Raw genomic sequence first — 26930 nt, 5'->3', positions numbered from 1 at the left:
CTTTTCCTGTCAGTCATTTCCCTGTGTTCCTAGTTACAGAACAGCTTTTCCAATGATAGCTCTGCTGCCTCTTACACAGTATTCGATATTGATAGCAAATGCTTGAATTTTGTCAGTAACATTTCTCTTGTCAGTCGTTGAGCACTACAACCCTTCAGCAAAATACTGAAAATAGCTTGGAGATAAAGACCTTTCATCGTGCTGGTGACTAACACACATTCAAACATGGATTGCCATTTTAATACTATTTAAATATTCCTTTTTTATTTAACTGGCTCTTACCACAGTTTATCTTTTTAGCGTTGACCTGTTACATAATAAATAGTGAGGTCTTTTGCTGAAGGTTGATATTTCAGGTCAGGCTTATTTAGAGACAGAGGTCAGTACAAAGGTCCAGATTGATACCTCTGTGTAAATAACAGTTGGGCTGAACTGTGTCACTTATAAGTATTTCTGATAAGGTTCATAAGCTGTTCAAAAGTGATACTACACTTTAATCTTGTAATATTGTGTTTATAACTGATCAGCGTTAATAAAGTATGGTTCTGCATTTTTAAACTTTGTTCAAGGATAGAAAGCATGAACAAATGATGGATCTATTTTTTGCTAAAGCACATCAGTGAGAAAGGATGAAATTGTGTGGTTAAGATTACTAGCATTTGGATTGTGTGGTGGGTGTGAGTACGGTTTTTGAGTGTAGCTCTTGTTTTATAAGTTTTCTGATAACCTATCTACTTATTTAAGCTGATATGCTTTGCAGATTACTGAGCTACTTTTTACGCTTCTTTAGCAATCCACCTGGTGTATCTCATTGCTGCCAAAAATAGTCCCGTGAAAGAATTGGTTCATGTTGATGTCATCTTGCTGCTCCTGGGGCCACACTCAGCAAATAATAGAAAACTGACAAACCGAAGACAGGTTTGCATTTCTCAAGGAGCCGTTCAGTTATTAGCTGTTATCTCTGAATCAGAGAATTATGTATCCAAGCTCCATTCCCTATATGTGAGCACACAACCTAGGCTGACACTCAAGTGCAGTATTCTACTGTACAGGCCTACACTGCCAGGTGAGGCATTAAACCAAGATCGCATCTGCTTTTTCATGTGAAATATCCCATGGCATGATTCAAAGAAGGGCAGAGATGTTTCCCCAGCGTTCCAGCCAATATTTATTCCTGAACCAACATCACAAACAAGTGTCTGGTTAATTATCTCAGTACTGTATTGTCGGAAATGTGCTAACTGAATGCACGTTTCCGACAATACACCAGTGACTACATTTCAAAAGAACACCTTCATTGGTTATATGGCACTTTGGAAGATCTTGAAGTCATGAAAAATGATGGGCGTGATTCTCCGGCCGCGTCCGCCCGGCGACCGGAGAATCACGCCTGAGGTCAATGGAGTTCTCCATTGTACGCGGTTCTCCCATGGTGCTCTTGTGGTGGGCAGGGCAGGAGAATCCAGCCCAAAATATTATTTCTTTCTGTAACACATTGAAACATTTTACATAATTTAAAGATGGTTGACAAAAATCAGTCCGGAGGTAGAAGTTACTGTATTTTTTAAATCTTCTTTTGTGGCGCATCCATAACCTAGCTTGGCAGAAAATAAATCGTTGCACTTATTTATAAGCTGTGCAGGATTTTTGAATCTCTGAATTCACAGATATTTTCAATATATTTCTGGTCTTACAGGCATAAGAAAGCAGTGAGGAAGTAAACTGTAACATTTACACATTGCGAATACATGTAGATTGTGTTGAGCATGGGACTGACTGATAAGATTTCATCAATGTTCATGCTTACAAAATGAAGAGAGTCCATAAAAAGCAATACCCACAAACAGACACCTCAGCTGCAGGCCAAAAGCCTTCCTCATGACCATGAGTGCTGGTAATGGTGACACTAGGAATAAACTGGTATCAGACAATTCATTTCAAATTAAGCTTGGGCTAAACTCATTTTGAAAGCTGCTCAGCTGGCTGCTATCAGCTATGATAAATTTGTGCTCCGATGTTCTACAATATGTTATTAGTTTGCAATGTGCACAAGGCTTAATGTTCATTTATGTAGTTGAACTGTAACCATGACAACACCATTTATAAAAAATATTAGTTAAGTCTGCTGTCACATCATCTGTTCAACATTGAAAATACAGACTATGACTAATGGTGAATAGGTGGCTTCACTTCCACAAGAAATTCCAAGTCATTTAAATTATGTGCTTCTCAGACCCATTTACAGATTTTTTTTCATGTCAGGCTTATTTTAATTTCTATTTCTATTCATGCCTCCGCCCCATTTTACAATCTTTTCTTCTTTATTATCTCTTTCTGGTACGACATGAATCATTCATTTGTTAAATATGTAGGTGCTGACCTGCTCCCGAGCCTCTGCCAATGCTACCTTTGATCCAAGGGAATTATAAGCCTCCTTCACTCTCCTCATGTGTGCAAGGATCCCCCAGTGATCGAAGAAACTCATCAGTCACAGTGGGATTGACGGCAACTGCCACATTATATAATAGGCCTTGGCTGTGAGAGACGGCACAACTCTGTCACCGAATTCCCACTAAGCTTGAGCTCCCTTTGGTGCTTAAGAGGCAAAAGTAGAGAAAGGGATACCCATAAGAGGGAACAAAAAATAAAAAGGTGATCCTTCACGTTAAATATACATACTACATAACATTCTAGCACCTTCAGTTGCCATATATAATACTTTGAATAACGCTTTCCTGAACTTGGGCTGACCTTTAGGGTCACCAGGGTAGCCAGCCTTTTAAAAGGAACTAAGAAACAATACGTCTGCATAATCTACCATATTTTCTCCTTCCTGACCCAAATTGCATTGGTTTCCCGGCATAAGGTCAAAGGAAAATTAGCCCAATGATTTTTAATGATGATGACATGTGAAAATCCCTGTTTGGAATGGGGAATTGTGGCCTTTCAAAATATTATACTTCTTCTGTCCAGATATTACATGAGCTTCTTCACTCCAGTGGAAATGTCTTTTATATGAAAGACATCTTACAGGATAAAATTCACCATTGAACCTGCTAGTTTTCAGTTCCAATGCAAGGGCAATGAATACTATTGACAAAGTGGAACTCGTGTTGTGCACAGATACATCTAACTGGCACAGAGATGATAGACAAAGTGGCCTCCTTCTGCACCATTCAATTTTTCTGAACTGTTCCATCAAAAGCATTTTCTGGTTTTCAGAGGTTGTGAGAAACATATTTCAGAATGGGGCATATTAACCACCACAGATTGTTCCTTAATCTTTTGTTTTGCAATTTGCCACTCTAGTTGATTGCTGTGCTTTTTTTTACCTCTGCATTATTATATCTGCCCAAGTATTGAAGTAGTTTTAGCCTCTCTTCTTTGGTCTGAAAATTGGATTACTTTCTGTCTTTGAAGGTGGCAAGCAAGGCAACTTTATGGGCATCAATGCCCTTCAGTTAAATAGGATAGTGTGATTAAGGGTTAAACCTGTGCAAGCTAATGCACACAAGGTGGTGAATACAAATACAGGCTTTGGTTCTTTGGTCTTCATATCCAGCTGTAACTGCAAGAGCAAATGGAGGGAAAAATCTTCAGCTCCAGCACTTACACTTTCTATGTTGTTTCCAATGACCTTACAAGAAGCAGCACAGTTCATTATCGCCGTGGGAGAGATTGTCAGCTTTCCTTTTTCCCCAGCTCCACCAGCTAAAAATAGAACATCAGGTTTCTTGGACAAAGCTTCACTGCTCATGAACTGAAATATGGAAAAAGTTTGATTGACAGGCACCTATCCTGTAATTATCTTCCTTTTTTCTCCATTTGATTTTTATTCTAGGGCATTGTGGTAAGGGCCAACAGATCCAGGGAAATAAATATGTTGCTTTAATGCTTATATAACGCTAAACACTGACAATGCTTCATGAAACAAAACTTTGCCTGAGAGGGTACTCCACTCAAAGGGCAGAGTTTTATATTAACAGACCCTCACACAGTATGGAAACCAGTAACGGGATCAAGAGATCATTTGTTCCCTCAGTGGGATTTTGCACGGCTCTTTTACGTAGACACAGCATTAGTATTTTTTGTAAGGAGCAATGAAGAGTCCACACCGAGTAGATCAGAACAAAAACTTATTTTATTTGACAATTACTTTAACATACAGCTCCAGTAGTTCCCTTCTGGATCTTCTCTAGTCAGTGCCTTACTGGCCGACTCTATTTATACATAACCAGAGATTGTCACCAGTCCCCCGCTGCCTTATTGGGGGAGCTCGTATTCTGCAAGATAAAGGGGTAGTTAATCATCCCTACCCTGTAAGACCCATGTGGAATTTAACAGCATTCCACTTCCGGGTGTCTCAACCAACTACAAAGTGCAGACGTGACAAAGACCCACACTCTGCTAATGAAGGCCCTCCATTTAAGGATACTCCATCAGGGTTCAAAATAACTGCAGGAAACCCTTGGGCATGATCGAATGGCCATGTTGCACCTGAAAAACAGTGCGCTGTGGCACAATATACCCAATAGATGCTCCCAGGATCTACCCAGCTTGCAACGCTTCGCGAGATCGCATTCGATCTCACGAGATGCTGTGCTGTGAATTCCGCCCATTGTGGATGGGATCATCTTTTGGCAAATCTGCATATTAGAGCGAGACAGCTAGTCTCACTTTATGCATTTTCCTCAGATACCTCAGGAGTTGGGATCTATCCCCTCTGCCTCTGAGACTTTGGGCAAGTGCTGTTTAGTACTCCACAAAAGGAGACCAAATGGAACAGCACCCGTGGGGGTCTCCTGGGGGATTGGAAGCCCCCAGCTGTTTGTCCTCTGGGCAGGGTGGCACCCTGCAACTGCTGTTGCCACCTGGGCAACCAGGCACTGCCAGCCTGGCATGCTGGCAGTGCCAGCTGGTTGTCAGCCTGGCACTGCCAAGGTGCCTGTGGTGGCACTGTCAGCTCATGAGGTACTGCCAGGTTGGTGCTGCCAAGCTTGCATTTTTCATGCAGCGGTCCTTGGGTCGGGGTGCCCTACGTGGGTGTTGAGGAGGGTGCAGCGGGCCTGAGGACCCCCTCATAGTAAGTTTTTTTGGGGGGGGGTGTTGGTCAGGGGCTCCAGAGATCGGGATGCCATATAAAAATGGTGTCCAGATCTCTCGCTACACTGAGGTTCGGCGAGCAGAGCTCCTCAGAGTAGAAAATGGGTCTCTGTGTGGCTCAGCCGTATGTTCCCTGCTGAGGCCCCCTGTGTAGCCAGAGGTGCATTAAATAGTGGGATGCTTCTCGGCACTGTGAGCTCTGGGAAACACATAGCCAAACGCGCTCGCTTTGGGATTTTATTCCCATTTGTTAAATCGCGACCGTTGTTTGTGAAGGGTATCAAGACAAGGACATGGAAGTAATATGTTTGGAAAGGCTGTGCGCCATCCCCACCAGCCCCTGCCCTGACCAGTCCTCTAATTCTTCCCTGAACGTCTTGCTGGGGGCACTGAGGGTGAGAAGGGTGGTTCTTTTTTTGTAGATGGGAGGATGAGGTCAGCAACCCAAACAGAGCAGCCATGGCTAGAGATAGCAAGAGCCATGAGTAGCAGGAGTGTGGTGCTCAGGAACTGGATCCAGTGCCGCAATAGATTTAGTAACCTTATTAGGTCCAGCAACATGAGTATTAATTAACTTTCAGGTGGTGTCCATCACTGTCTGAATTCCCTCGCATCTTCCTGAACATCACCCCTCTATTCACAAGTCTAGTTGTTTCACACACTCGCTTCTTTGTATGCACCTCCTCAACTCTATATCTGAACAGCCAACACTCACACCTGCCCTCACCCTATTACCATCTTATTTCTATTCCGCACCGTTACCCTCCTCAAATGTTCTCATTCCATCCTCAACACATTTTCCACCTCTCACACTCCTAATTCCCTGCCTTCTCTCATTACAGGAGAGGAGAGTGCACAACACAAGAAAGAGATGTAACTGGAGAAGGACCTGCAGCCATTGGCACTCTGACTACATTGGAAGAGAGTGCTTGGCAATCAGCAGGGTGGCATACACATTATGCATCGACAAAGAAGGGATGGCAGCGGCCCACGTGCTGATGACAGCATTAGATATCACACTACTGGTTGGCAGTAACTCCTGTTGCATTGAGATCACCATTTCTGGAAATGTCATGATATGGAATATGTTGAGTTTGAACCCTCTCCCAGTGTCAGCGCTTACTGATGTCTTTGATTTCCCACAGCTCTTTCATTGGTGATGGAGGAGCGGCTGTGAGGAGAACCTGAGGAAAACTCAAAGGAGAGTTAGTACTCTTAGGATGCCCTCTCACATTGTTCCTGGCGTCCTCCATCAGCGCAGGTACACTCAGTTCGGTGGATACTAGAACACAGAGAGCTAGGTTATCACATGGGTTATACACACATCTCGAGAGTGGGTGTTTATGCTGGGAAGTATGGATGACAGTGGAGAGTACCCATTGGAGGGCACAAGACTCTGAAAGATCTACTTAGCTGTACACATTTGCTGAATCTCAGTGGTCATCTGAGAAATGGGAAAATGTGAGACAGAAATGGGAAATATCAACCCTTTTGTCAGTGATTCCAGAGACAGAGGCCTTGGAGAGATATTAGAGGAGTCCAGCTATTGCATGAGTGTCATGATGTCTCAGGCATGTGCTCTGATATCCATGTCTGGAAAGAGTGGCCACCTGCATAGAACATCAAATGCGGCAGGTGGTCAAGGGCATGCTGGTCCAGGCCAATGGATTGTATGCTGTGGCTGCCACCTTCCACCGAACTGAGTGAAGCTGCACCACAGAGTCTCAGTGAAGTGCAGCCAAGTGTCCTCCAGCTTTTGGCCAGCAGGTGCGCATGCACCATGAGAGGGAAGATGAAGAAAGAAAACATAGAAGCAGCAACGTTTCTTGAGTCACTCCCCTTTCTCATACCAGAGGACCATAGGCTGCTTTCCCCTTTGAGTGGAAAAAGCTGGCTGGTGATGATTTAACCTGTGGGTCACCACACCTCAGCGAGGGGCAAGGTTGAGAAGTCGGGGCTTTCATGAACAACCTCAGCAGGTACGAAAATTGTTGGTGTCGTCTGCATCACAAAAGTCATCCAGCCAACTGAGCTAACCCCGAATGGTATGAATAGCCTTTATGAGAAGGAAGTGGATGCATATGATGGCTGGATTGTTGGCTGTTGGAAAGGATTGTTTTTGAGCAGGAGGGGTGATAGCAGAGACAGAAGGGCAGGGGGCACTGGATCTGATGGCACTGTCAACTGACCTCATGCACTCTAATTAGGTAAAGCGGGTGACTCCAGGCAGTTATAGACTTCTCTATCAGCCAGATGTGCAGCTGCAAGCACTATGGCCATATCTGGCTTGGATGCCAATAGGTGTGAAACTTGCTCTTCTCTTCCATTGCTCTCTGCAGTGTGAAGAGCACAGCAGACATTGAAAATCTTGTAGACCCTTGATCGGGCACACTGAAGGGCACCTCCAGATTTGTCAGGGCACCTGCAGTACATCATAAATAACAGAATAGCTTACTCTATTATTGCCCCTGTAGTGACTATAGTGAGTTGCATGTCTCCTCTGGCTCACAGGTAGGATTCCTTATCAGAGTCTCCTCATAGGCAGCCTCTGAGGCTGTGTAGAGGAGTGAACTGCAATGGAAATATGACTGCTGCAGAAAAAATTTATCATGGAAGCGTCTCAGTTATCAACACAGACATGAGATACTATTCCACTGACCACAAACTAACTGGACATTGAAGATGTGGGCTCCTTTGTGATTGATGAAGATGCCTGATTGATTAGAGAATGCTTTAATTGCCCATGCATGCAAACAATAATTCCCTGTACCTATGGGAACAGTGCAACAAAATCGGCACCCTCTGAATGTTTCGCTAGCTTCATCCATGGCAAAGTGTATATTAAGCGGCGGTCTTGGAAGACATGGGCTGGATTCTCCGATTTTGAGGCTATGTCCATATGCTGGCGTGGTAACGGTGGCATTTTACGACAGAACAAATGGCGTAAAATGGCCACTGATCCTCCATTTGGCTGGGGGCCAGCGTGGAGCACACAGCTTTAGCAGCCGATATGGCCCGGAGAATTGCAGAGTCTGTGGCCGCGCATGCGCACAGCGGCGGCCTGAAGAGGCCTTGGAACATGCCGCCAGCTGTTCATGGACCCAGCCTGCAAAATAGAGCCCCCCCTTGGCCTGCTCGTGAGCCCCGGATCATCCCCCAACAGTGCCCCAAGTCCCTGACAAAGTCCCCCCTGCCAGAGGAAAGGCCCTCCTCCTCCGACTGTGGCGGCCCTAAACTGAGTCCGCAGCCGCCATGTCGAGTTCCCGATGGATAAGACCACATGCGACCAACACCATTGGGATCTCAGCCAGTCGGGGGCGGAGCACGAGGTGTGGGCCATTCTGAGGCCATCGATAAGGCGTGCAGTGTACGCTCCAAGAATGCTGGTTTGGAGGGGGTGGAGCATCGCAAAAGCGATAACGGCCTTGGCGCGCGTGCACGGACCCGTGCGGGCCGTGTAGGGCTGGCTTTCGGCGCCGGAGCAGCGCACAGCACTCCAGCACCGTTCTAGCCCCCAAAGAAGAGGAGAATTACTGGGCCTAGAGGCCCGTTGACGCTGGCGTCATTCGCACCGGTTTTGACGCCGGCGTCAACACTTGGCCGCGATATCAGCGAATCCCGGCCTAATTTCTTTGGAGACTTCCTTCGAGCTGCAGCTCTGTGTCCATCCCCTCTTGTCGTGTGTGCAGCATCTGAATGTAGCTGAGGTTGCTGCTGTTGCTGCTCCTGCTGCAGTTTTTGCTGTGGCTCTTGATACTGTTGGTGCAGCTCAGTGTGCTGGAGCTGTTAGTGTAGCTGCTGCTCCTTATTGAACATCCAGGCTAGTGCTGCATAAAATTCTCCCAGTCTGTAGTAAAAGCTGACAGCAGGGATGTGAGATCAGGGTAAGTAACCTCCAAAGTAGATGAAAGTACTTCCAAAGAGTTGAAAATAATCCACAAAGCAGTGAAATCGATTTCTCCATACAATTCTGTGAGCACAAGCCTTTCACCAAAGCTGACCACAAGCTTTGCAGTTTCACTTTTTAAACGCTTCTCACTGCTCATGTTTTCTTTTCTAATGAGTCCCTCCTCTGATCTCATCTCATTGACCCTGGCAAGGCACAAACAGCTCGGGAAGTTGCTTGCTAGCTATTAAAGCCAGAATGCTGGGTTAAATTACAAGTGAATTCTAAGTTAATTCTTATTTGAATATGTTAATTGGTTCCCCACAGTTTCCCCACTTGGTAGCACTGTGGTTAGCACAGTTGCTTCACAGCTCCGAGGTCCCAGGTTCGATTCCCGGCTGGGTCACTGTCTGTGTGGAGTCTGCACGTTCTCCCCATGTCTCCGTGGGTTTCCTCCGGGTGCTTCGGTTTCCTCCCACAAGTCCCGAAAGACATGGGCCGGGATTCTCCCATAGCAGGCGGGGCGGTGGGTCGTGGCGGGACGAAGTGGCGTGAACCACACCGGAATCCTCCGCACCGCTAGGCCCGCCCCGGAGTGGTTGGCTCCCCACCGGCCAGCGGGATAGGGGCCTGGCGACACGCCAAATGGGGCCCAAGGTCTCCGCCGGCCGGCACGAGTCGGCACGTGCACGGCAGCATCAGCGCATGCTAGCGCCATCCCCGCGCGGGAGGGTTCATCTCCGCATCGGCCATTGCGGAGGACCACAACTGCCGATGCAGAGTAATAGAGTACCCCCACGGCACAGGCCCGCCCGCGGATCGGTGGGCCCCGACCGCGGGCCAGGCCACCCTGGGGGCACCTCCCGGGGCAAGATCCCCCCGCAACCCCCAACGAACCCCGGAGGCCGCCCGCACCCCCAGGTCCTGTCGGTAAGGGATCTACGCCGATTTATGCCAGCAGGACCTGCTACAGACAGGCGGGACTTTGGCCCATTGCGGGCTGGAGAATTCGGGCAGCCCGGCGCCCATTGAGTCGCTCCGGACCCCGCCATTCTCCGAGGCGGGCGGCGCGACTCACAACTGGCCGGTTTTTGGGGGGGCGTGAGAATTGGGAGGACGGCGGGGGCAGGATTCACACCGACCCCCAGCGATTCTCCCACCCGGTGGGGGGGGGGGGTCGGAGAATCCTGCCCGTGCTGTTATGTGAATTGGACATTCTGAATTCTCCCTCTGTTTACCTCAACCAGCGCCGGAATGTGGCGACGAGGGGCTTTTCACAGTAACTTCATTGCAGTCTTAATGTAAGCCTACTTGTGACAATAATGATTATTGAATTGAAGTGCTCCTGTGTTAAACTCAAAAGTAGGTGAGCTCATGTCAGGTCCTCGACCCAACACCAATTTTCAGGGCTTCAAATCCCCACCCACCACCACACCCAAACCCTCCTCCTCTCAGCAGTTAAGATTCTGCCAAAATATCAGATCATTTTCACGTCATTGTGAAATCCTATTGATCAAGATGCTAAGGGAGCTTGATCCTGTGATGTTTTATAAAGATTTAACTTGAATTGTGGAAAGGTTTAGATACCCCTTGCCTGTCACGAGATTGTAACACATTCTAATATCTCCTCCTTTAATCATGGGAATACAAGTTCAATCATTGACTTAATGTAGTCAGTATCGGTGAAGAGCATTTTTGTGGATAAGAACTTAATCCATGTTGGAAGCTGCAGAAAGTAAGTAAAATATACGCTGTAAAAGGATAAGGAATTTATACTCCAGAAGGAATGTATTTAGAGCTGCACAGAAAGATCATTCTCAACATCTTGAAGATGAGTACCTGTGGTCCAGTGTGAACATCATTTATTCCTTTTATATATTCTATGTCAAATCTGTGGGGCACGATTCTCTGCTCCCCATGCCGGGTGGGAGAATCGCAGGAGGGCCGGGCGACTCATTTTATGCCCCCCTTGGCGCCCCCCGCGATTCTCCCACACCCCGCTCGGAAGAATCGGCACTCGCCGTTTTTCACGGCAACCGGCGATTCTCCGACCCGGATGGGCCGAGCGGCCTGCCGTTCGCGACCGTTTCACGAAGGCAGCAACCACACTTGGTTGCTGCCATTGTGAATATGGGCGCCAAAGGCCCGTTTGAAGCTTGTGGGGGGCGGAGAGGGGAGTGAGCAACACGGCCGTGCTTGGGAGGGGACTGGCCCGCGATCGGTGCACACCGATCGTCGGGCCGGCGTCTCAAAGCGACGCACTCTTTCCCCTCCGCCGCCCGCAAGATCAAGCCATCACGTCTTGCAGGGTAGCAGAGGGGAAGACGGCCACCGCGTATGCGCGGGTTTGAGCCGTCAGCCGTCGTGACGTCAGCCGCGCATGCGCGGGTTGGAGCCAGCCAACCTGCGCATGCACGGCTGACGTCACGTAGGGGCCGCCGTCGCGTCATTCTCGGTGCGCCGCCTTGACGCAAGCGTCAAGGCCAGGTGGCCGAGAATAACGGAGCGCCGCTCCTAGCCCCCCGGGTTGGGGTGAATACGGTGAGAGGAGCGGCCTCCGAGGCAGTCGTGAAACTTGGCCGAGTTCACTACGGCCTTCCTGATTTTTCCCGGGAGCGGAGAATTCCGCCCGTGAAGTTTTATGGCCCTTAAATTTGGAATCGCAGCAGGAATGCATTCTAACAATGTCTAGTGTGTGGTGACCGGGTTAGCTCAGCTAGACAGCTGATTTGGAAGGCAGAACAAGGCCAGCAGCACGGGTTCAATTCCCGTATTGGCTTACCTGAACAGGCGCTGGAATATGGCGACTAGGGGCTTCTCACAGTGACAATAAAAGATTATTATTATGATCATCTGAGATTACTCACAGAATGTCATCCATGGTGCTTTTGTGATTTTAAAGAGCGACTGGTAAAGCAAATGGCACTGTTACTTTCTAAGCCTCAGGGTTGCGAAGATTCAGCGAAGTCCGATTTAATGTGGTTTATCTTTTTCTAGTTTTTAACGTAATAGCTTTATTTTTGCATTGCCATGGAGATTACTGTTCACTGTTAAATACTTGCACCTTAAGGTCTGTTCTTTGGCAAAATAAAATTATAAGAAATAATAATATTTATCTAGATAACTTTTTAAGCTGCTAAAGAGAATAACAAGTAGCAGGTCCTTGTGATGAAGCCAAACTAAACCATTAGCAGATTCTCTAAATAAAAAAAGTCGTAGCATAGAAGCAACTGCAACAGGAGACAGACAAAGTATGCATCACCAGCCCAACACCGGGTAGCCATGCACACTTTGGGAAAACAGAGGCAGCAGAATTGTACATGAGCACTCATACCTAACCTTATTATCTGGCACATCTCACAGCCCTTGATCACCATAATCCCAAGACACTCTGACTTAATGCAGAATGCAAGAGCAGGCATATTTTAGAATCGGGCACAAACCTAATGAAGTCACTACAGTGAACTACGTGCACACTAAATACCAAAACAGCAGGTTATAAACAGAGATTAGTTTAATGGTCCAGTACTCAAGGAATCAGAGGAAAGCACTACAGCTGCCTCAGTCCTAATCTTTGCAATTCAATTTTTAAAGCTCTCCAACTCTTTACCTTTCTCTCCTGTGAAAGACACCATAAAATCTCTAGTGTCCCTTGATTTCAGATCTCTTTACGAAGCTCAAAGTCCAGTTTTGTCTTATAGCAATCCTTGGGATATTTTACGAGCTTAAAAGCATTTATTGTCCATTCCCAATTGCCCTCCTGTTTGGATTTTGACCTCGCGATGGTACAGAATTGTGAGTAACATGGGAACCTGCAGGTGGTGATGTTTCCATGCACCTGCTGCTCCGTGTCTTCTAGATGTCTTCTGGAGGGGCTGGTTTAGCACACTGGGCTAAATCGCTGGCTTTTAAAGCAGACCAAGGCAGGCCAGCAGCGTGGGTTCAATTCCCGTACCAGCCTTCCCGGACAGGCGCCGGAATGTGACGACTAGGGGCTTTTCACTGTAACTTCATTGAAGCCTACTGGTGACAATAAGCGATTTTCATTTTTCAGATGGTCAGGTTTGTGCATTGGGAAGGTGCTGTTAAAGAAACCATGGCCTATATCCTTGCTATGCTGAATCCTGTAGATCGTACCCACTGCAGCAAGGAGAAACAGAAAAGGCTTAAACTGCAGAATTGGGTGTCGATCAAGTGGCGCTGCTTTGCCCTGGGTGTTGTTGAGTTTCTTGAGTGTTATTCGAACTGCATTGATTCAGGCAATTGGGGACTACTTCATCTCATTCCCAACTACTGTCTTTGTTATGATTCCCATAACTTGTAGAAATAAATTTGAATTTCCAGTGATTCACTGGAGGATCACATGACAAGATTTCAAGTTTCATGACTTTTCATATAACAAATTAAAAGCAACCTTTACTTAACATTTCAACAGGCAATCTGACCTGCAAAAAAGCTTCCTTATTCAATTTTTTTTTTTACACAGTTGTACTTAATCCAGTCCTTTGAGTGGACATTCCATTTTCCAGGGACTAGTTCAAATCTATTTTCAATAATGGCTTGCTTTCTTTTCACTTTTCCAGTTGGATAACTTCTAATCCCCAACATGACTTAAATCCTGGAAATTCCTTCCTCTAACCAAACCTAGGCAAATATTTCAGTCTTGTTTAAATTCTCATGAACTGAGTCCCTCATGCTGCATGATGATCAATAGAGAGAGGCCATCTCTACCTTTCCATGCTTTCTCTTCCTCTCTTCCTCTTCTCCTCACTGCTCCAAAATGACTCCAATCAGATCAGGCTAGTCTACCGCACGACCAGCGCCAAATTATTTTATTGCCACTCCCCAAGGCAAAACTCGAATACCGGCCCCATTAAAACACATTGCAACAAAATGACTTAAACTGAATATCTTAAAGCAAGCTGTATTCCATTTTACCTTAAATCAAACAGACTATCCCAAAACATAACAAACTTATATACTTTGTATTTGTAACACTGTGTAGATGATGGAAAGGCTTTCTGAGCTGCTCTTTAGCAGTGTGTCCATGTGGCTTGTCTAAGTTATCGTTGTTGTAACCCTATCATATACATTCAGGAGCGGTAATAGACAAGGAAATGAAAAGGAGGAGTTGGCAGACCTTCATTGATTCTTCCTTAAGGATTGAGGAATAAACATGGGAATGATGGGAAAAGAGCTTGAATTAGACTGCATGAATTCATGTTAAATCACGTAAAGAAAGAGAAATAAAGAGAGGGAAAGAAAGATTAGATTAGCAGGAATAAAAAAAAGACAGTAAAATGAAAAGAAGAGTAAAAATGTCAACCTTTAATATCTAATAATTGATTACTTGCAAGAATGAAATTGAACACTGTAAATTGTTCTGTTTCTGGGCCAGAAATATTGATTGACATTGTGTTATTAATGATCATATCATTAATATGGTGTTCAGACTATTAATTACCAGATTTAACACACTGCAATATGTTTGATGGGCAATCCAGCAAGTTCTGAAAAACAACAGGAAGACTTAGAGTGAGATGACGTTTGTGCAAAACAAATAGCAAAGCATTCTTAATCACCTGGCAAATTCTGGAAATTCACAACTTGCAGCATACAAAGAGACACCAACAACTTATAAAGCAGCTGCAAACTAATAAAACCGTCAAATGCACTTCACAGGAGAGATATAAGGCAACATTTGACAGGAGACACAGGCTGATAATGGAAAGCTTGGACAAAGAGGTGGGTTTTAACAATGTACAGGGGCACGGGGAAAAGGCTGGGGAATAGCACTAATCATGGTGCTTGTCTGGAGAGCCGGTGCACATACGAAATGCCAAATTGCCTCCTTCTGCATCATAACAATTCTGTGATTTAAGGATCTTAAAGAAGGAGAGAGTGGTAGAAAGGCGAGAATGTTTAGGGAGAGATTTCCAGTGCTTAAGGTCTTGGCAGCTTCAGGTATGGCCACCAATGGTGGAGCAATTAAAATTGGCGATGCTCAAGAGGCCAGAATTAGAGGAGTGCTAATATCTCAGAGGGTTGTGAGAACTGGAAGGGATTACGGAGATAAGGAGGGACATGTGATTGAAAAGATTTGAAAACAAGGCTGAGAATTTTAAATTCAAGGCTTTGCTTAATCAAGAGCCAATTAAAGTACCTGTTAGTTCCCTGAAATATCTGGTTAATTCATTAATAACTAACTTAGGAGCTATGCAAATTGAATCAATCAGAGTGATGATATCCCCCTCTCAAACCTCAAGCTACGTTTGCAAGATGATATCAAGTTACTTTTGGCACGATAATTTGAATGAAATGAATGAAATGAAAATCGCTTATTGTCACAAGTAGGCTTCAATGAAGTTACTGTGAAAAGCCCCTAGTCGCCACCTTCCGGCGCCTGTTGGGGGAGGCTGGTACGGGAATTGAACCGTGCTGCTGGCCTGCTTTGGTCTGCTTTAAAGCCAGCTATTTAATAATTTGAATTGCAAAAGTAGCTGCTTATGAACTCTGCCCATTTTTAAAGGACCCCCAAAGCCAGTCAGATAAAAATGTCAGACAACATTAACTCGCTGATATTTTTCAAGCAAGATCCGGCCCTATATTTTCTCAAACTGGAGTACATCCTTTTCTTTCTCACTATCGAAGCAGTTAGTAAAATGACTGGTTCCAGGCCATTGGTGCCGATGAATCTGTAGACTACCTGTTCGAGGGTGTTTAGAGCTGGAGTCAGGGTGCTCCTCCACAGCTATCTGCCTCTCACTCCTGTTTTGAGAAACCTTCTCCTACAAAAGAGAGCGCAGAATATCAGTGACTGTCCCACATCAGAAACATGGCGCCAGATTTTCCAGCCCTTCCCGCCGGTGAGATTTTCATGTGCTTCCCGCTGGCGGAATTTTCCGGTCCCCAGCAGCCGGTGGGACCAGAAGATCCTGCTGGCAGACAATGCCGAGCCACCTCCGACTTTGGAAAACATGATCATGGCCTATTTGCTCGCTTTGACCTCTTTACACAGTACTTTCAGGGTGATATCACTAAAGTACGTAGCACTCTCCTTTCTACTGTCTGCCATACCATGTCCCTGTTTGGACAAACCCTTTAACCAGCAGCATGCAGCCTTGCTTCTCTTTTTAAGGGACTGCACCTTTAAAAAGGGAAGGCATGCTCTGGAGTACTCTCGGACCATCATTGTGTGGGCCAAAACAAAGCTATGCTTTTATGAGTCCTCTCCCAGAAAACTGTCTGTTCTGAAGTGATAGTTTTCTGGCGATATGATGCTCAATTTGGTATTATTGCAATCCTTACACTCTACTTCAAGAATAAAGTATGGATTTAAAAAATTGAATATCGATTAAAAGTCACACTGTACCTCGGAAAAAATGTAACATTTTTATCTGACTGGCTTTGGGGGTCCTTTACAAATGGCCAGAGTTCATGAGCAGCTTCTTTTGCAATTCAAATTGCTAAATAGCTGGCTTTAAAGCAGACCCAGGCATGCCAGCAGCACAGTTCAATTCCCGTACCGGCCTCCCCCAACAGGCGCCGGACGGTGGCGACTAGGGGCTTTTCACAGTAACTTCATTGAAACCTACTTGTAACAATAAGCGATTTTCATTTCATTCAAATTATCGTGCCAAAAGTAACTTGATATCATTTCGCAAATGTAGTTTGAGGTTTGAGAGGGGGATATCATCACTCTGTGATTGATTCAGTTTGCATAGCTCCTTTTTAAAATTCAATTTAGGAAACCCACTAACTGTTAGCTCTGGAATGTTGAAGGAGCCATATCGTTTGTATCAGAGAGTGAATTAGAAACAGTCTTGGAGGAAACAATCCTGTAAGTTTGGAGCTCCGAAGAGAGAGTAAATCAATGTGAATCTTCCCAGCGTTAGTATAATTTAGCGTTAACAACGGTGTAGGAAATATAACAAAACTAAAATGATATGTTTAACTACTATTTAGACTCATTTCTTTGTAGTAAAATTACTTTTTAATCAAGAAGTTAAGGGAAGAATGTCTACTCTGTGTGCATGTAAATAATAGGGTAAAAGCCAGGAAGATACTACAGCAAGGTGGCAATTCATTCCATCAGATTACCACACGGCCAGTGAAGCTGAAAATTGCCCTTCTGAGTCTTTATTAATGTCCTTCTGATTGTCCATATATTTTTGAGAGATCACACAAAGTGGTTACATTACATTAAATCATTCAATTCCCTTAAAAGCCTTTTTATTGCTCAAAGAGACAGTGGTGGGAAAATTTATAGTTTCTTCACTCAGAGACATTTTGGCTTCTCAAATTATGTTCGCTTCTTTGTCATTCTTGAGCATCAGTTATTGGAACAAACAAGTGACCTGCTCACAGAGAAAGCTTTAACGACAGCCATTAGTGAGTGAACAATACAACACTAAACTCTTCTTCTGATTAACCTTTCCTCCTCAAGAACATTTCTGTAGAAGTACTGGGTTTCCAAAGACTGGCGACCAAGGATTTGTAACAAGCAATATTTAATTCACGAGCTGAGCAGCTATTTCATGTTCGTACTCTGCCTGCTCTCCGGGGAAAACTCCCTCGCTTCCATCACATGACCACTTAATTAACCACATCAGCACGTCATCAGTGACAACACAGTCTACATTTCCATTTGGTGTAAACCACCTGGAACCTCCCTGTGACTGCCCAATTAATTAGAGAAACATGTAGGAAAATGCAAAGAACATATATACGATTATCATTCGATTGTACAAGATAGACATCTAATACAGTGCACCACCAGATCACAGTCTACATTGGACAATAGCTCAAATGGTTCTAAATCAGAATGTTGTCTGACTGACAATCGACAGTGTGAACATCTACCAATTCTAATTCATTGGGCAGTATGGTAGAAGAGTGGTTAGCACAGTTGCTTCACAGTTCCAGGGTTCCAGATTCGATTCCCCACTTGGGTCACTGTCTGTACGGAGTCTGCACGTTCTTCTGTGTCTGTGTGGGTTTCCTCCGGATGACAATGGGCAGTGTGAACATCTACCAATTCTAATTCATTGGGCAGTATGGTAGAAGAGTGGTTAGCACAGTTGCTTCACAGTTCCAGGGTCCCAGATTCGATTCCCCGCTTGGGTCACTGTCTGCGGAGTCTGCACGTTCTTCTGTGTCTGTGTGGGTTTCCTCCGGGTGCTCTGGTTTCCTCCCACTTTCCAAAGATGTGCAGGTTAGGTGGATTGGCCATGCCAAATTGCCCTTAGTGTCCAAAAAGGTGGGGTGGGGTAGGGTTACTGGGTTATGGGGCTAGGATTAAGGTGTGGGCTTGGGCAGGGTGCTCCTTCCAAGGGCCGGTGCAGACTCGATGAGCCTAATGGCCTCCTTCTGCACTGTAAATTCTATGATCTATGCTTTGCTAAAGTATTTGGAAAGCAACAGTGATATACTTTTTCTTTCTTGCTCTCTCTTTTGTATTACTTATTTTAACTATCCCCTTCACGGTTTCCTTTAGTAGTGAGCTTTCTTAACTCATTTCCTCGTCAGACTTCAAGCAGGGAGGCAAAAAACATCAGCATTGAACTTTCAGCTAATGTTGTGAGTAGTTGAACAACACAAAGCTAGAGTAATACTCACTGATGCACAAAACCACACCTAAACCAATGAGGAAATGTCCATTATGGTCCTCCACTTGGCAACTTCCTCAAAGTACAGTTGACTGTTGAACCAGAAGATTTAGTGTTACTGAAGAGACAAGCTTTAGTTACCCACCAATTTGCCACCTATTTTGTACCAGTCCCGATTTTGACCTGCTCTTCTAGTCAGGCAGCCTGAAAGTGATGAAGCCTTCTTGTAATATACAAGTTAGAATTATATCATCAATGACTGTTCTTTTAAATAATGGATATATTGGATATAAGCACAGAAATAAGGCATTTGGCCTAACCTGTCAATATTGGTATTTATGCTCCACTCAAGCCTCCTCTCAACATTTCTCATCTAAATAACCACCTATTTCCTTGTCCTTCACATTTTTGCCTAGTGTCCCCTTAACTATGTCTATACTATTCAAGCGCTCCCTGTGACTGATAGTCTCAGAATGTGGACAGAATATTGAGAAATCTCTTCATTTAAAGCGTTGTGAATCCTTGGAATTCTCTATCCCAGGGAACAATGAACGTTCAGTAGATTGAGAGATTGATAGTAAGGAATCCACCAGAGTCAGGGAACCCAGAAAGGAGACATTATTCTAAATGAATTGCTACTCAGAATGGAGTTGTGCTTTCACCTTTTAAATCTGCTGCTTCGTCATTGTCTTTCTCATTATTATCCATACATGTTCTGGTGCTCACTATATACTTTGAACCATCTTCGCTTTCTGAATTAATTCCTGTAACAGATGATGCTTGGGAGCTAAACTCACCCTTGGTTCAAGCTGCCAACATTAGACATGTTTGGGACTCACTCCGCTCCCTTCTACAACATCTACCCCCTCCCCACCACATCCTCTCCACTCCGGTTGAAACTCTCTCTTCAGGAATATAAACTTTTCAGTACTGGGATTTTCAAGCTGCCTTGAGATTCTTCAGCTAACTGCCTTACTCATAGAATCTTCCTCCCTACTGATTTCTTTTAAGAGAATCTTCCATCTGCCACTGATTCAAACAATGTTCTCACTTATATTCAGGAAAAGAGTTACAGACACAGTCTGCATGGATTATGAGTAGCTCGCCATTCAGATTCAAAAAGGAATTGTCAAATAGGAATTCAGCTGACCCTGAAATCTGAGTAAAATTTAAATGTGCTAGATTCCTGTTCAAGCCTCTTACCGAAGGAGACTGTTGACATAAATTTTGCAGCATTGCCTTGGCTGGCTGCTAAATAATGATTCAGTTTTAGTGTTGGAGACTGAAATGCAGCTCCCAAACTGCTCTCTGTATGGACTGTGGTTGATAGGTTGAATTATTTTTCTTGTTGCATGTTTTTGTGTACTTTACTTACATGACTGCCGTTTAGTTTGTAGACCACATTGTACTTGATAAATGGTGAGCCAGCATAAGTAACTTGTTTTTTATTCATATGCTACAGTAAGAACAAGTCTCAGCAGCTAGAGGGAGCAGGAGAAGTCTGGGGAACATGTCTTTTTGTCCTGGGGAACACTGCCTGCTCAAGGCAGGGAGATGCTAATTGCTGTCAAAATAATAAAGCTGTTTATATCTGACCCGCAACACTTAAACAGGGAGTGGAGAGGGAGAGACCATTGAAAACAAGGCTGAACATTTTAAATAAAAAACAGAAAACTCTGGCAGCATCTGTGGAGAGAGAAACAGAGTTAACGCTTGGAGTCAAAATGACCCTTCTGACAGATGCTGCCAGGCCAGCTGAGTTTTTCCAGCATTTCACATTTTTATTTCAGATTTTCAGCATCCGCAGTATTTTGCGTTGATGAACATTGAGGCATTGCCAACTGGGAACTGATGTAAGTCAGTGAGCACAGTGGTGTCCAGTGAAAGGGATTTGGTGCAAGTTAGGATATGGGTTTTGAATGACCTCAAGTTTAAAGAGACTGAAAGGTGGGAGACTGGTCAGAAGTATGTTGGAATTGCCCAGTATTTCCAGAGGTTACAAAGGCATGGCTATGGCTTTCGGCAGTAATCTCCGTATGATCTTCAGTCTGAAAGCCAATGTCACCCGAAAGCAGAAAAATACCTTCAGGCTTGACTTGCTGGCCAAGAAAGAATTTGTGTCTGTCATTATTTATTCACATTGAATGAAGTTTTAAACATGACATGTACATTGGTCAGGCAAAGTGAACGTGGTTAAGCATGTCATGTTGTATTAGATTAAATCAACCAGTTTCACCAAATTTATAAAATGTCTTTTGCAGAGGGAACAAAAACAGAATTTGACAAAATGTCTATGTGTGTCGGACCACACATGCCTCGATGCTAATGATAACTGGAAGCCATAGTTCATAATTAGCAGTTGACTGTTTCTTCTCACAAGCAAACACAATCTAATCCTGAAATATAGGGCGAAATTCTCCCAAAGGGAGACAAACAGCCGACGCCGGAGTGAAACCCGGAGTGCAATTGAATGCCTCCCCAGCAAAGATCCCATTTTAGTTCCCTTTTGATGCTTCCGGTAAAGTCAGCTAACTTGGCAAAAACAAATGCGGAGAGTCGTAAAGGCTGCCGTGAAACCGGCCGTGTTTCACGGCAGCCTCCGCGCTCCCTCCCGGGACCCGATTCACCCCCCCCCCCCGGTCGGGGCTAGCATCGCGGCCCCGGGAAGAACGGCAGCGCGAGCTTAGCGAACGTTCGCTAAGCCCGGCCGCCAAGACTCACGGCGGCTGACGCGCACGATGACGTCAGCCGCGCATGCGCGGGTTGGATGGCTCCAACCCGTGCGTGCGCGGATGACGTCATCGCGCATATGCGTCAACCCGCGCATGCGCGGTCCGTCATGCTCCTCAGCCGCCCCGCGGACTGATCCTGCAGTGGCGGAGGAGGGACAAAGAGTGCGCGGGAATCGGACTTGGCACGGCCATGGTGCGGCGGTGCCAATCGGTGCCATCGTTGTCCGCGACGGCACTTTGCGGCCGTTTTCACAAACTGTGATAGCAGGTGTGTTTAAATTCGTGAAAACGGCCGTAATGGCCTGGGAAATCGGTCCATCGGATAGAGAAGAATCGCTGCTCGCCATAAAAAAACGGCGAGCAGCGATTCGTGTCGTGGGGCGGGCGTGGGGGGGTGGGGGGGGAGAATAGCGGAAGGTCGGGAAAAATGTCGGGAAGGCCCTCCCGCTATTCTCCGACCCGTCGTGGGGGGCGGAAAATCGCGCCCTAATGGTGTGATTCTGTGGCCTCGTTGCACTTACTCTCAAGCGGAACTAGGCCGGTGAATAGCGGGAGACGCCAAAAATGAGAACCATGCCAGACACCAAACACACTCCCACAGGTGAAATCGGGATCTCACCATAGCGTGACGAGAAACCAATTATCACCACTTAAGCACTGTTTCCATACAATTAATGGGAGCCAATATCCAACGGCCTCCCGTCATTCAGTGGTCTCACTGACACCAATTCATACTCCTTTTTAAAAATGTGAACCTGGTGGAAAGACTTCTGTGGGGAGCCGAGGAGGTGAGCAGCCATCTTTGCTCGCATGTAAAGAGTCCAGAGCCGCTGGGCTTGCCACCCAGTGCTCGTTGGGGGACCCTCAGCTGGGAGGGTGGAGACAACCCCGGCTATGGTGAGCCCCCATGGGATGGGGGGAGCTCTGGAGGGGGCAACCGGGGTGGCAATTGCCATGCCAACCCCTGGATTGTGTGTAACCATTCTGAGGGCAACCCTTGTCCCTGCCCATCTGCCCTACCGTCGGCAGATAGCCCCCACCGACTGCTGAGACTTCTGGCCATGCAGCTGAAGGCTATTGCTAATAAGGAACTGGCAATCGTGGTTAAGTGAGCACTTCACACAAACCAAGTGGATTCCTGTAGGTGGGCGGGCCATGTAGCCCGTGGGAGTCATTGCCTGGCATCCAAATCAGACCGTGATGGGTGGACAGTGTACCGAAACACTGCGGGAGGCAAAACCACACACGCAGCAGCCAACATCCGAATACCCAGGGGATGGGACACAGCTCTGAGAACATGTCCATGGCTGGAGGGTGGGTCAGTACCATGGGGAGAGGACCAGGCAGAACTTGCTGCAGTGGTGTTTCTAGCAGTCCAGATGGCCCAACACCGGAGATGGTGGAAGCAGCAGCATCAGTAGATGCTCGAGGTGGCGGCCCATGTGCTGGGCCCTTCCCCACTCCAGGAGGACCTGGAAGTCCATCAGGCCAGGGAGGGACTCAGAGCGGGAGTCCTGCGATGGCCCAAGGTGTATAGGCAGCGCTGGTCGTTTGAACAGAAGATGGACAGCATGTGCCGCAGGAGGTTCCCCTTCAACAAGGAGGTGGTGCGGCACCTGTGCCATGTCCTTGCGGAGTTGGTACCACATGGAGGAGAAAGCCACCTGCTCTCGTTGGCCTTCAAGGTCACCACAGCCCTCATGATTTACTTCTCACGATCATTCCAGGGCTCGAGCGGGGATCTGTGTGGTATCTTACAGGCCACAGCCCACACGTGCATCCGACAGGTCACAAATGCCCTGTATGCCCAGGCAGAGATCTACATCATCTTTGACATGGACTAAGCCCAGCAAGATGCTTGGACTAAAGGTTTCTGTGTCATCGCCAGCATACCCCAGGTCCAGGGGGGTAATAGATGCCCCGCACTTACGGGCCATCTGGGGGTGCCCTACGGTAACCAAAAGGGGTTCCACTCCCTCAACGTACAGCTAATGTGCGACCACCAGATAAAGATAATGCACGCGTGTACATTTCCCGAGAGTACGCACGATAGCTACATCCTGGGGCAGTCGGTCATCCTCGGCCTATTGAGGATGGACGGTTGGCTCCTGAGGGATAAGGGATATCTGCTGAGGACCTGGCTAATGATGTCAGTACGGAGGCTGGTGACCGAAGAGGAGACCCGTATAATGAGGCCCATGTGCCTCCCGAGCTGTGATTGAGCGGCGCATCGGACTCCTCAAGATGCGGTTCTGATGCCTCAACTGCTCCAGTGGTGTGCTCCAGTACACCGTCCGGAGGGTCGCCGGTTTGTGGTGGTCTGCTGTGTCCTCCACAACCTCACACAGTAGTGGGGCAGCGAGCTGGAGATTGGTGATGAGGAACATGTGGGCCCCTCTGAGAAGGAGGAGGAAGAGGAGGACAAGGACAAGGACGAGGACGATGAGGTGGTGCCGGACCAGCAGGGGCTCGAGGAAGAGGCCGGGGAGGAACTTGAGGGCCAGCTGTAGGCTGCAGGACAGGCGGCAGCAGCAAATGTCGGCAAGCCCGGCGGGCCAAGGAGGCCCTCACACACAGCTGATTCACTTAGGATGTGCCTGGTCCATCACCCCCCACTCCCATTTCTCACCCTCCCAGGGTCTGTCTCACATCACTCCAGTGCGCTGGGACTGTGTCGGCACCGTCAGCGGGTCACTGTCGAGAGCGGGGGGGATGATGATAACACACAGAGAACAGAGCACTGTTGCTCCTCAATCGATGCCATAGTCTGACCCCTGCCTGTCTGCTCAGTGCTCACTCACACCCATCACCTGCACGCGGTGTGCCCAGGGGGAGATGCCTGGAGAGATGGGCCTGGGTTCGGGTCGGTCCGCATTGCGGACGAAAGTGACAGTGCCCACCCCATCCCACCTCCCTCGATGCCCTCACTCATCTTCGATGAGCTTTGCCTTCCTAGCTCAACCGAGCTAGGCCGCGGTGTCTCCCCAGGATACACATCTGAGTTGGAGGCAGCCAGCTGCCTACTTCGTCCCATGGCCTTTGATGCCCCTGGTGGGCGTCCATTGGAGGATCTGTGGCCATAGGGCCCCAGGTCACTTGTCGGTAGCACATGTACAGGGGTGCCACCCTGTCCTGTGTGCTGGCTGCGAGACGCAGCCTCGTCAGATGAGTGGAACTCGGAGGAGTTGACGGCCACCATCACCACTCTATAGGACAGGTCCGGCTTGGTAATCAGCACCTCCTCCGTTGGTTGGTGCCCAAAGATCTTGGTGTTCACCCTGGGACGGAGGGGTGGCTGGTTCAAGCCCTGATTTCCCCTGCGTGATCGGGCTCTGCCAGCCCTGGCAGTTCCCCATGGTCTGCACCATCACGTTGACGCCATTGGCGATGCTCCTCAGTGACTGGGACATGCTCTGCAGTGCCTTGGCAATGCCCAAATGCAACTGGGACAAGGTCCGCAGCGCCTCGGCCATTCCCATCTGAGAGCAGGACATGTCCCGCAGAATCTCTCCAAGATTAGCTGGTGACATGCCCCATTGAGGTGGACATTCTGTCGAGGGCCTCAGTCATGGCCGCTATCAACTGCACGATGCCTTGGACACCTTCACTAATGGTACCGATGCATTCACCAGGCTCTCCACTAAGGTTGCCACCCTAGCAGAGTTGGCCTCAGTGCCATACATTGCCGGTGACAGCTCCAGCGCCCGTAACTGCTGGGATTCCTCCAAGCGGCTATGGATCCGCTGCAGTGACACTGACATCTCCCTCTGAATGCCCCAGCTGCTCCCTACTGTCTCCATCAGCTCCGGGATGACCTCTTCCACAGGTTCATCATGAGGCTGGGACCCAGCTGGGTCCTGAGATCCAGCAAGCCTCCGGCTGCTGCCTCGCCTGGGGGTTCCTGCCTCCATCTGATGTACATCAGCAGCTGTGTGGTGCTCACCAGATTGTGCCCCAGAAGCCTGACCACTAACATTTCCCACCGATGTGTGGATCTGCACTGGTAGAGGGTGGGGATGACAGCTGTGATGCGACTATTATGGTGGCATCCTCGAAGGTCTCCTCCTAAATGATCACAGGGAGACTGGTGAAGGGCCACCCGGGATGGGCTGGTGCTGTCGACTGGAGGACCTGTGGGAGAATGGACGTGTGGTCAGTGGGAGGGATGGGTCAGCCAGTAAGGCAATAACAACTCATGTTTGACAGGCCCTCCAGGTGCTCCCGGTGGTTCCTCATCGCCAGCCTCCGCGTTGCTGACCGCCCCGTCCTTGGCCACACCAGTCATCTCCAGGGCACGCTCCTCGAAGGTGGTGAGGATTCAGATGTCCGGCACACCTCCACCAGTCTGGACTCTCTCCCAGCAATTTTGGGAGAGCCTTTCCTGAGGAGACACAGAGAGAGGGCATCATGGTTCGGAATGGTGGTGTGGGGGCTGTGAAGGAAGGGTTGGGGAGGTTGAAAGGGGAGATGGAGTGGAGGGAGGACTACGGGTCGCATGGAGAACTGGGGGTGGTTGATCCCGTGGGGGCGGAGAGGTCTCAGCCATGGGGTGGGGGGTTGGGGGGGGGGGGGCGTTAGTGCCCGTGCTGCCCGGTTTAGGTCTCTGACCTTTTTCCTGCACTGGAGGCCAGTTCTCCTGGTCACACTCCGGCGCTCACAGCCAGCACCACCTCATCCCAGATTGTCCTATGGCTGTCCCTCCTGGACCCTCGGGGGAACAGGCCATCCTTCCTGGCCTCTACAGTGTCTAGCAGCATCCCCAGGTCTGTGTCCCTGAATCTTGGGGCAGGTCTCCTCGGCACCATTGTTGCAAGCTGGCTGGGGTTGGCTGAGCAAGTGCTGCTTAAGTACTGCTCAACCTTATTAGGCTGGCGAGCGCGGTCTCGGCGAATCATCTGGCGAGTCTTCATTTGCGACAAAAAGCCCATGAGGCCTTGTTAAGTGGATCAATTAACGTTGAATAGTGTTGCTGGCCTCGCTGGGCTGAGTGATAGAGTCCAGTTTTATTTCTAGTTTAATTCATATAGGGGCTAGTTGACTGCATATAATTACCAAGCAAAATATTAAATGTGTCTTGACTGGGTGGTGCACTGCTGCAGAGACCCAGGTTCAATTCCGGCCTTGGGTGATTGTCTGTGTGGAGTTTGCACTTTCTCCCTGCGTGGCATTCGTCTGGGTGCTTCTATTTCCTCTAACAATCCAAAGATGTGCAGGTTCGGTGGATTGGCCATGCTAAATTGCCCCTTAGTGTTCAAAAGGTTAGGTTGTGTTATTGGGTTATGGGGATAGGGTGGTGTGTAGGCTGAAGTAGGGTGCTCTTTCCAAGGACTAGTGCGGACACAATGGGCTAATGGCCTCCTTCTGCAATGTGAATTATATGTGATGCTCTCCATATAAGATATAGGAGCAGAATTAGGCCATTTGGCCCATCATGCATGCTCCATCATTCAATTATGGCTGATATGTTCTCCATCCCCATTCTCCTGCCTTCTCCACATAACCCCCGATTCCCCGTATTAATCAAGAAATCCCATTATTAATCAAGAACAGATTTGTGCTTGAGTTGCTGTTACCTACAGGGCTGCAGACCAAGAGCTGGAT

The sequence above is a fragment of the Scyliorhinus canicula genome, chromosome 7 (assembly GCF_902713615.1).
Source record: "Scyliorhinus canicula chromosome 7, sScyCan1.1, whole genome shotgun sequence".
Classification (NCBI taxonomy): Eukaryota; Metazoa; Chordata; class Chondrichthyes; order Carcharhiniformes; family Scyliorhinidae; genus Scyliorhinus; species Scyliorhinus canicula.
This window is presented reverse-complemented; position numbering follows the sequence as displayed.